The following is a 12,067-nucleotide window of genomic DNA, read 5'->3' on the forward strand; positions in this document are numbered from 1 at the left end:
TTAACTGTAGCTCAATTTTGCGCAGCAGCTGCTGTTTGGCTTGCCAGTTGAGTCTGTACCTCTGGATGATATCCTGTTCCCTGAGGCCCAGGAGGGTTGTCCCAGTCCTGAATAGCCTCTCCTGCCTTCTGCATTGCCTTTTGGGCCCACGTTCGTGTGGTGGCAGCTGCTGCTGTTGGTCCTGTGCTCTGCATCGTTTGGCATGCTGCATGAGTAGCACCTCCATGTCATCCTTTTTGAGCAGTGATGTTGCTTGTGTGAGTTTTCCTTAACCTCTTAAGTGCGGGCGTCGGCCACTGGCCGACGCCCACACACCCTCCCTGGTGCGGGTCACGACCAGTGGCCGACACCAGGAAGGGCATTAATAAATCCTCGGGTGCGTCGCACCCGAGGATTTATTTATTTATTTTTTACTCCCCCCGGGAGACACGGAAGCTACCGTGTCTCCCCCCTCCCCCCACCCGCCCCTTTGTGACGTCAGCGCGGCGCGAGGCGCGCTGACGTTGCAAAGGTGTTTTCCCCATGAAAGCAGGAAGCAGCCTTGCGGCCGCTTCCTGCTTTCATGGGGAAAACGGCCTTTTACACGTTCGGGAAGGCCTCGTAAGAAAGGGGAGAGTCTCCCCTTTCTTACGAGGCCTTCCTGAAAGTGGCCTTCTGAAACAGTTTCCTGGCCCCCGATCGCAGCACAGCTGCGATCGGGGGCCAGGAAACCCCACTAGACACCAGGGATTTCACTTTTGGGGGGCGGCCCCCCCGGAAAACGAGCGGCCCCCCCCCCGGCATAATTTTCTTTTTTTTTAAAAAAGTAGGTGCCCCCTGGGGGGGGGGGCGCGATCGCACCCCCCCCCCCCCCAGGGGATTTTTTTTTTTTTTTTTTAAATAAAAAATAAATAAAAATATGAAATGACAGGGGGTCGTCCGTGGGCAGGGTGACCCCCTGTGGGGGCAATTTTTTTTTTAGATGTTGTAGTGTTTCCCTGGGGGCCATTTTGGCCCCCAAGGAAACCATACAACAACTAAAAAAAAATATATGTATATATCTATATATATATATCTATGTAGATAGATATATCTAGGTACATGGATATATCTATAGATATATCTATGTAGATATATATATATATATATATATTTATATATATATATATATATATATATATATAGGTAGATCTGTATCAAAGAGATTTATAAAGCGCGCTACTCACCTGTGAGGGTCTCAAGGCGCTGGGGGGGGACGGGGGGAGGGAAAGGGGCTAGGAGGTTCACTGTTCAAAAAGCCAGGTTTTGAGACCCTTCCTGAAAAGAAGTAGGTTTTGGGTCTTGCGAATGTGGGTTGTGAGTGCGTTCCATGTTTTTGGTGCAATGTAGGAGAAGGATCTGCCCCCGGTGGTGGTGTGTTTGATGCGGGGGACAGAGGCGAGAGAGAGGTCAGCTGAACGGACGTTTCGTGTGGGGGTGTGGAAGGTGACTCTCGTTGAGGTAGGCAGGGCCTGTGTTGTGGAGTGATTTGTGTGCGAGGATGAGGATCTTGAAGGTGATCCTTTTGTCAATGGGGAGCCAGTGGAGGGATTTGAGGTGTGGAGAGATGTGTTCGTGTCGGCGGAGGTCGAGGATGAGTCGTGCTGCTGAGTTCTGGATGCGTGTAGTTTGCACTTGAGTTTTAGAGTGGTGCCGGCGTAGAGGGCGTTTCTGTAATCAAGCCTGCTGCTGATGAGTGCGTGAGTGACAGTTTTTCTGGTCTCTGTGGGGATCCATTTGAATGTTTTTCAGTATACGGAGTTTGTTGAAGCATGAGGAGGTAAGAGCGTTGATTTGTTGGGTCATAGAGAGGGAGGAGTCTAGGATGATGCTGAGGTTGCGTGCGTAGTTGGCGGGGGTGGGTGCAGGGCCTAGCGTGGTGGGCCACCATGGGGGGTCCCAGGTTTTTTTGGTGAGGGCCAAAGAGGATTATTTCTGTTTTGCTTGAGTTGAGTTTCAGGTGGTTGGCTGTCATATATACATCACTTTTGTCAATATGTGTGTGGTTTCCCTGGGGGGAAAAGGGTCCGACTTGTCTAGTGGCAGTTTTAGTGCCAGAAAGAAGCGCAGAAGGTTTATATGCCTACTGCAAAGAGCACATCTGTATTTTATGTAAATAGCTGAGTACATTTGTAAAGTCTATGGAGAGATGAAGGGCACTTTTTCTGGGTGGTAATGAGGGAATCCGAGGAGGAGGGAGTGGGAGCACCAATAATGATTGTTGGACTGGGCGCAGGAGGTGCTAAAGACTGTGACGAATGGTATGTGACAAGGTGTTTTTTGAGTGTCTTGAAAGTACGTGCTGATTGAGGGAAGAAGCGCAGGTAAGGTGGCATCTACTGTTGCACGTATCTCACACACACCATCGATTTTGTGACTGTCTACGTAGGCTAGTGTTTTAGAGCAACAGTTTAGCCAATAGCAGAGATGGCATCTTGATGGATGACTGCTGCCTGCACTCGGGTTATAGAGGACCGCTCTGACATAGGATCAGAGACTGAGACATCAGATACTGAGACAGCATCTGAGTGATAGGACAATGGCGCAGACTCTGGGAGTGATTTTTCAGTCAGAGGAGTCCCATTCGAAAACTCCTCTTCCAGTACATTATGAGGGAGGTGATGAGGACAGTCCTGCTGTCCCTTCGCAAGCTGTTCGTGCAACTGGGTAATAGTGGGTTAGGCCAACCCAGAGAGCAGGTGAATGCGGCGGCAAGCAGAGAGAGAGTGCTCTCTTGGGAGCTCACCAATTTAGTTCAGCCCCAAATTCCACCACCCAAATCATATTGTGGAGACATCAAAATTGTCTATGGCAAAACAAACTGGTTTTGTAAGGCAGGCACCTGTATTTTTGGTCCTGGATTCGGCGGCCATATAGAGAAACACACTAAACCCAAACATTTCTGGAAACTAGACATTCGGGGGAGTCCACAGAGGTGTGACTTGTGTGGATTCCCCAAAGTTTTCTTACCCAGAATACCCTGCAAAGCTGAAATGTTGAAAAAAAACTCTATTTTTTTCTGTCACACAAACTACAGGAATATGCTGGGATCCACAACATTCCTACCACCCAGTGACTCCTCACCTGTCCTGATAAAAACACTACCCCACTTGAGTGCCTACACCTAGTGCCTGTGTCAGGAATGGATCACCCCAGGGTCAACAGCTGCCTCACGTAAGGACCAACATTGACCGTTGTGTGATCTATTCCTGTCGCAGGCACCAGGCCTAACCACACAAGTGAGGTATCATATTTATCGGGAGACTTGGGGGAACGCTGGGTGGAAGGAAATTTGTGGCTCCTCTCAGATTCCAGAACTTTCTGTCACCGAAATGTGAGGAAAATGTGGTATTTTAGCCACATTTTGAGGTTTGCAAAGGATTCTGGGTAACAGAACCTGGTCCGAGCCCCACAAGTCACCTCATCTTGGATTCCCCTGGGTTTCTAGTTTTCAAAAATGTGCTGGTTTGCTAGGTTTCCCCAGGTGCCGGCTGAGCTAGAGGCCAAAATCCACAGGTAGGCACTGTTTTATATGAAAAAATTTGATGTGTCCACGTTCTGTTTTGGGGCATTTCCTGTCGCGGGCGCTAGGCCTACCCACACAAGTGAGGTATCATTTTTATCGGGAGACTTAGGGGAACGCCGGGTGGAAGGAAATTTGTGGCTCCTCTCAGATTCCAGAACTTTCTGTCACCGAAATGTGAGGAAAACTTTTTTTTTAGCCACTTTTTGAGGTTTGCAAAGGATTCTGGGTAACAGAACCTGGTCTGAGCCCCGCAAGTCACCCCTCCTTGGATTCCCCTAGGTCTCTAGTTTCCAGAAATGCACAGGTTTGGTAGGTTTCCCTATGTGCCGGCTGAGCTAGAGGCCAAAATCTACAGGTAGGCACTTCTCAAAAAACACCTCTGTTTTCTTCCAAAAATTTGGATGTGTCCACGTTGCGCTTTGGGGCGTTTCCTGTCGCGGGCGCTAGGCCTACCCACACAAGTGAGGTATCATTTTTATCGGGAGACTTGGGGGAACGCCGGGTGGAAGGAAATTTGTGGCTCCTCTCAGATTCCAGAACTTTCTGTCACCGAAATATGAGGAAAACTTGTTTTTTTAGCCACTTTTTGAGGTTTGCAAAGGATTCTGGGTAACAGAACCTGGTCCGAGCCCCACGAGTCACCCCTCCTTGGATTGCCCTCGGTCTCTAGTTTTCAGAAATGCACAGGTTTGGTAGGTTTCCCTAGGTGCCGGCTGAGCTAGAGGCCAAAATCTACAGGTAGGCACTTCTCAAAAAACACCTCTGTTTTCTTCCAAAAATTTGGATGTGTCCACGTTGCGCTTCGGGCGTTTCCTGTCGCGGGCGCTAGGCCTACCCACACAAGTGAGGTATCATTTTTATCGGGAGACTTGGGGGAACGCCGGGTGGAAGAAAATTTGTGGCTCCTCTCAGATTCCAGAACTTTCTGTCACCGAAATGTGAGGAAAACTTGTTTTTTTAGCCACTTTTTGAGGTTTGCAAAGGATTCTGGGTAACAGAACCTGGTCCGAGCCCCGCAAGTCACCCCTCCTTGGATTCCCCTAGGTCTCTAGTTTTCAGAAATGCACAGGTTTGGTAGGTTTCCCTAGGTGCCGGCTGAGCTAGAGGCCAAAATCTACAGGTAGGCACTTCTCAAAAAACACCTCTGTTTTCTTCCCAAAATTTGGATGTGTCCACGTTGCGCTTTGGGGCGTTTCCTGTCGCGGGCGCTAGGCCTACCCACACAATTGAGGTATCATTTTTATCGGGAGACTTGGGGGAACGCCGGGTGGAAGGAAATTTGTGGCTCCTCTCAGATTCCAGAACTTTCTGTCACCGAAATGTGAGGAAAACTTGTTTTTTTAGCCACTTTTTGAGGTTTGCAAAGGATTCTGGGTAACAGAACCTGGTCCGAGCCCCGCGAGTCACCCCTCCTTGGATTGCCCTAGGTCTCTAGTTTTCAGAAATGCACAGGTTTGGTAGGTTTCCCTAGGTGCCGGCTGAGCTAGAGGCCAAAATCTACAGGTAGGCACTTCTCAAAAAACACCTCTGTTTTCTTCCAAAAATTTGGATGTGTCCACGTTGCGCTTTGGGGCGTTTCCTGTTGCGGGCGTTAGGCCTACCCACACAAGTGAGGTATCATTTTTATCGGGAGACTTGGGGGAACACCGGGTGGAAGAAAATTTGTGGCTCCTCTCAGATTCCAGAACTTTCTGTCATCGAAATGTGAGGAAAACTTGTTTTTTTAGCCACTTTTTGAGGTTTGCAAAGGATTCTGGGTAACAGAACCTGGTCCGAGCCCCGCGAGTCACCCCTCCTTGGATTCCCCTAGGTCTCTAGTTTCAGAAATGCACAGGTTTGGTAGGTTTCCCTAGGTGCCGGCTGAGCTAGAGGCCAAAATCTACAGGTAGGCACTTCTCAAAAAACACCTCTGTTTTCTTCCAAAAATTTGGATGTGTCCACGTTGCGCTTTCGGGCGTTTCCTGTCGCGGGCGCTAGGCCTACCCACACAAGTGAGTTATCATTTTTATCGGGAGACTTGGGGGAACGCCCGGTGGAAGGAAATTTGTGGCTCCTCTCAGATTCCAGAACTTTCTGTCACCGAAATGTGAGGAAAACTTGTTTTTTTAGCCACTTTTTGAGGTTTGCAAAGGATTCTGGATAACAGAACCTGGTCCGAGCCCCGCAAGTCACCCCTCCTTGGATTCCCCTAGGTCTCTAGTTTTCAGAAATGCACAGGTTTGGTAGGTTTCCCTATGTGCCGGCTGAGCTAGAGGCCAAAATCTACAGGTAGGCACTTTGGAAAAAACAGCTGTGTTTTCTATAAAAAAAATAGGATGTGTCCATGTTGTGTTTTGGGGCATTTCCTGTCGCAGGCACTAGGCCTACCCACACAAGTGAGGTATCATTTTTATCGGGAGACTTGGGGGAACACAGAATAGCAAAACAAGTGTTATTGCCCCTTATCTTTCTCTACATTTTTTCCTTCCAAATATAAGAGAGTGTGTAAAAAAGACGTCTATTTGAGAAATGCCCTGCAATTCACATGCTAGTATGGGCACCTCGGAATTCAGCGATGTGCAAATAACCACTGCTCCTCAAAACCTTATCTTGATCCCATTTTGGAAATGCAAAGGTTTTCTTGATACCTCTTTTTCACTCTTCATATTTCAGCAAAAGAATTGCTGTATACCTAGTATAGAATGAAAACCAACTGCAGGGTGCAGCTCATTTATTGGCTCTGGGTACCTAGGGTTCTTGATGAACCTACAAGCCCTTTATATCCCCCCAACCAGAAGAGTCCAGCAGACAAAACGGTATATTGCTTTCAGAAATCTGACATCGCAGGAAAAAGTTACAGAGTAAAACATAAAGAAAAATGGCTGTTGTTTTCAGCTCAATTTCAATATTTTTTTATTTCAGCTGTTATTTTCTGTAGGAAAACCTTGTAGGACCTACACAAATGACCCCTTGCTGAATTCAGAATTTTGTCTAGTTTTCAGAAATGTTTAGCATTCCGGGATCCAGCATTGGTTTCACACCCATTCCTGTCACTAACTGGAAGGAGGCTGAAAGCACCAAATATAGTAGAAATGGGGTATGTCCCAGTAAAATGCCAAATTTGTGTTGAAAAATGTGGTTTTCTGATTCAAGTCTGCCCGTTCCTGAAAGGTGGGAAGATAGTGATTTCAGCACCAGAAACCCTTTGTTGATGGCATTTTCAGGGAAAAAAACACAAGCCTTCTTCGGCAGCCCTTTTTTCCCATTTTTTTAGAAAAAACTAAATTTTCACAGTATTTTGGCTATTTTCTTGGTCTCCTCCAGGGGAAACCACCAACTCTGGGTACCATTAGAATCCCTAGGATGTTGGAAAAAAAGGACGCAAATTTGGCGTGGTTAGCTTATGTGGACAAAAAGTTATGAAGCCCTAAGCGCGAACTACCCCAAATAGCCAAAAAAGGGCTCAGCACTGGGGGGGGGAAAGGCCCAGCAGCTAAGGGGTTAAGTAGTGGTGTGTTTGCCCTATTTTAAAACCTGCCCTGACCCAGGCGCTAAAATTTGACGCAAATTGGGCTTTGCATCATTTTTTGGGTCCGCTTCCCAGCTGTGCGTTTGCCTAGATGGATAAATATGGCGCACAGGGGTTTGAGTCATTTTTTGGATGGAAACACCTACCTTGCATCTCATTGACACAAGGCAGTTTCACACATCCAGAAAATGATGCAAACTTGGATATTTTGATGCTAGACGGGTCTAGCGTCAAAATATAAATATGGTATTAAGTTTGCGCCGGTTTGCTTTAAAAAAATGACGCTAATCCGGCGCAAAGAGAGTAGAAATATGGGCCTTTATTTTTAGTGACACAATGCCAACAGCACCTTAGAGACTATACTCCCTTAGTTGGTAAGTAATATACACAGCATATACACTAGAATGCAGAAATAGCTGTAAAAACAGTTAGAAAACAGTGCAAATAGTGAAAATCATAATAGATTGCAATGGACCCAGGGGGAACACAAGACATATACTAAAATAGTGGAATGTGAAAGTCGGTTTCCCATGTAGGCAAGTTTCCTGTTTAGAGGAGTGCTGGGAGTGTAAGAAAATCCACAGGTAAGTAATAGAACCCACCCCCCAGCCCTGGAAAACAGGAGTAAATCACAGTAAATTTCCTATAACACACAAGAAGTCATGATAGAAGATTATGCAAGAACCAGAAGAGACTGCAAGACGCCAACAATGGATTTCTGGACCTGAAGACCTGTGGAGGAAGGGGACCAAGTCCAAGAAGCACTAAATAGTCTGGGAAGAACAGGAGCCCCTGCTAACCCGGATGCTAACCCGGATGAAGGTGCAACAGAAGAACCAATGGTGAAGAAGAACAGTCAGTACTGCACCCAAGAAGATGATTGCAGGTTCCTGGTTGGTGCAGATGACGTCCCACGCTGGATGGGAGATTGTAGTCTGGTTTGCGTCACTGGATTCCGCCAACAAGCCTTGGCACACACAAAGCTCGCGGTTAGTGGAAAATGGCGCTACCCGGGACCAGGAGGGACCTTGTGGCCTCTACCCAGGAGGTTGAGGCAGAGGGGGCTCTCAGCAACTCAGAGAGTCCTCAGAAGACCAGGCAGCATGCACAGGAGTCACACTGCTTGGGGACAATGAAGGGTCAAATTGAGGCCCATGCAGCACAACACAAAGGGATCCCACGGCGCCGGAGAACCACTCAGGAAGCTGCATGTTGCAGGATGGACTGCTGGGGGCTGGAGATGTGCTGTTCATGAAGAACTTGATGGAAGGTCGTACACAAGCCTTGCCAACTGAAAATCATGTGGTGCATGGGAGTACCTTCAAGCTCTTAACTCTACCAAAGTTGGACAGCTGGACCTTAGGGCCATTGGAAGAACTTCAGTCCACCACCTGTGTTGCTGGATCCACGCACTTCGTCAGGAGAGGGGACCCATGTCACCGGTCGTCGCTGCAGAGGGGTGCCTGCTGAAGAAGGGAAGTGACTCTTTCACTTCAAGGGAGATTCCTTTGTTCTTCTGGTGCAGGCTGAAGACAGGCAGTCCTGGGAGGATGCACAATCTGGAAACAGTTGCAGTTGCTGGCAGGAGCAGAAGATACAATGTTGCAGAAGTCATCATTGTTTCTTTGTTGCAGTTTGTAGAGTTCCTGGAGGGTCCAGATGGAGTTTTGTCTGTAGAAGTTGAAGTAAAGGATGCAGAGGATTCCTGCTGCCGTCTTGCAATCCGAATCTGAGGAAACACCCAGAGAAGAGACCCTAAATAGCCCTGAAAGGGGGATTGGTCAGCTACACAGGTAAGCACCTATCAGGGGAGGGCTCTGACGTCACCTGCTGGCACTGGCCACTCAGATGCTCCGAGAGTGCCCTACCACCTTAGATTCCAAAATTGCAAAACCCAGGGACACTCTGGAGGAGCTCTAGGCACCACAGCTGGGGTGGTGATGGACAGGGGAGTGGTCACTCCCCTTTTCTTTGTCCAGTTGCATGACAGAGCAAGGCCTGGAGGTCCCTGAACCAGTGTAGTCTGGATTATGCAAGGAAGGCACCGTTTGTGCCCTTCAAAGCATTTTCAGAGGCTCTGGGAGGATACCCCTCCATGCCTGTAACACCTATTTCCAATGGGAGAGGGTATAACACCTCTGTCGTAAAGGAAATGTATTGTTCTTCATTCCTGGGATTGAGGTGCTCAATCCCCAGGAGGGCAGAAACTTGTCTGTGAGGTGGCAGCAGCTGGGGCTGCCTGAAAAAAATCAAAAGGCTGGTATGGCAGTACTGATGGTCCACTGTGGAGCCCCCACAGTACATGGAATTGTAAAACCAATACTAGAATCAGTATTGGGGTACAAATCCCAGATGTTGGACACCTTACATGGCCATATTCGGAGTGACCATTGTGAAGCTGGACATAGGTCTTGACCAATGTCCAGTGCACACGTAAAATGGCATCCCCGCACTCACATCTGGAAAAATGGCCCTTGACAACGTGGGAGCACCTCTGCTAGTGCAGGAGTGCCCTCACACACCGGTATTTTGCAACCAGCCTTCAGGGGTGGAAAGCCTGACACATAGGTGGCTTATACGTGACCTGGTGCATTGTAAATGGCAGTGAAATGGTGCATGCACCATTTCACACAGGCTGCAATGGCAGTCTTGTAGAAGCCTTTGTATAGGCTCCCTATGGGTGGTAAAAGTAATGCTGCAGCCCATAGGGATCCCCTGGAACCCCAATAACATTTACTAGGTCCTTATAAGGGGGCACCAGTATGCCAATTTGGGATGAAATACTGGGGTTACCAGTAAGTAGTGACACATTTGAGAGGAGAGAGTGCATAAGCACTGGGGTCCTGCCTAGCAGGATCCCAGTGACACAGTCAAATACACTGACATCAGGCAGAATTTTGGAGTAACATGCCTAAAAGAGGGTACTGTCCTACCGGTTGGTTGAAAGATCTAAAAACCCCCTAGAAGACATGATTAGAGGACTCCCTGAAAAAAACACAGAAGAAGTGAGATGTCTTAGTTCCATGTGTGCTTTTTGCCTACAGGAAAGTGCCCAAAAAGGAGTAGGATTCTATCCATTTGACCTTTTGTTTGGGCATCTTGTTAGGGAACCACTGGACGGATTGGAGTATGTACTTGGCCTACGGTCAAGAATGGCAGAGTATATGGTATAAGCAAACCAAAACCGTCAGGCCAGCCAGGAGCTGCAGAAGCTCTGGTATGACCAGAAAGCTGCTATGACCAAATTCCAACCAGGGTGTTGGAGCCTGTGGCTCCTAAGGCTCTCCAAGATAGGTGTTCTGAGCCCTATCCCATACTTGAAAACAAAGTGGAGGTCATTTATCTGGTTGATCTAGGCAGTTGCAAAAACCCAAAAAGAATACTCCATGTCAACAGCCTAAAACCCTACTATGGCAGAGTTGATGTGACCATGCTCATGAGTTGATATGAGATCATGCTCAGATGAGGGACAGGAGGAAGAAAGTGAACCTCTCCCTGTTCTCCTCTCCAGTAACCCACAAGATGTTTCTGTGGATTTAGAGGTCTTGTCAGACACCCTCACAGAACAACAGCAGGCTGACTGGAGGCAAGTCCTCAAACAGTATGCTGAGTTATTCTCCCTGACTCCTGGGAAAACTGATTGGTGTACCCATGATGGGACACTGGTGAAGCTTGCCTGTCAATTTTTTTTTTACAGACAGTCAGACCGTGTCAGGGAGAGCATCCAAACAGAAGTCAAGAAAATGTTAGATTTGAGAGTCATTGAACCCTCACAGAGCCCCTGGGCTAGCCCAGTAGTTTTAGTCCCCAAACCTCACTTCAAAGGAGGAAAAAAGAAAATTAGGTTTTGTGGATTGCAGGGGCCTCTACTCAGTAACCAAGACAGATGCACACACCCAATTCCAAGAGCTGATGAGCTCATAGATAGATTAGGGGCAGCTAGATATCTGAGTAGTTTTGATTTGACATCTCGGCATTGGCAGATTGGCCTGACCCCAGAAGCAAAAGAGAGGTCTGCATTTTTCACTCCAAGTGAACATTATCAGTTTACTGTTATACTTTTTGGATTGAAGAATGCCCCTGCCCCCTTCCAAAGGTTGGTGAACCAAGTCCTTGCTGGGCTGGGATCCTTTCGTGCACCTTGTTTGGATGACATATCTGTCATTAGCTCTACCTTGGAAAGGTCTTTGCCACCCTGCAAAAGGCAGACCTCACTATCAAGGGCAATAAGTGCCAGATAAGGCAGGGTAAAGTTGTTTACTTGGGCCACCTATTAGGTAGAGGCCAAGTCCAACCCCTCCAACCTAAGGTCCAGACCACTCTGGCTTGGGAAGCCCCACAACCTAGAAACAGGTCAGGGCATTCCTTGGCTTGACTGGGTATTATAGGAGGTTTGTGAAGGATTATGATACCATAGTGGACCCCCTCACAGAATTGACCTCCAAAAAAAGCCCAAAAAGTTTAACTAGACAGTGAGTTGCCAAAGGGCCTTTGCCGCTCTGAAGAATGCTATGTGCTCTGCTCCAATCCTACAAGATCCAGCCTACTCCAGCCAGTTTATTTTCCAAACGGGTACCTCTGAACTGGGGGTAGGTGCAGTCCTAGCCCAGATAAATGATAAGGAACATGACTAGCTGGATGCTTTTATAAGCAGAAGATTACTCCCTAGGAAACAAAAATGGAGTGCTACACGTCTTTGGTCTGGGCCTTGAAGAAGCTGAGGCCATACCTGTTCTCACTTCATTGTTCAAACAGACCTCAGTCCTCTCAGAACATTACAAAAATGAAAGGTGAAATCCCCAAGCTTCTTGGGTGGTCCATTTCCCCACAGGGAATGGACTTTCATGTGGAACACAGACCTGGGACTGCCTATGCCAATGCAGATGGCCTTCCAGGTTCTTCCATTTAGATTATGAAGACTCAATAGATATAGGATAGTCTCATCCACTTTCATTTCGGGGATGGGGGGTATTGTGAGAAAGGGTCTCTTTTTGACATGGTTAAACCCCACTTTT

The sequence above is a fragment of the Pleurodeles waltl genome, chromosome 3_1, assembly GCF_031143425.1.
Source record: "Pleurodeles waltl isolate 20211129_DDA chromosome 3_1, aPleWal1.hap1.20221129, whole genome shotgun sequence".
Lineage (NCBI taxonomy): Eukaryota > Metazoa > Chordata > Amphibia > Caudata > Salamandridae > Pleurodeles > Pleurodeles waltl.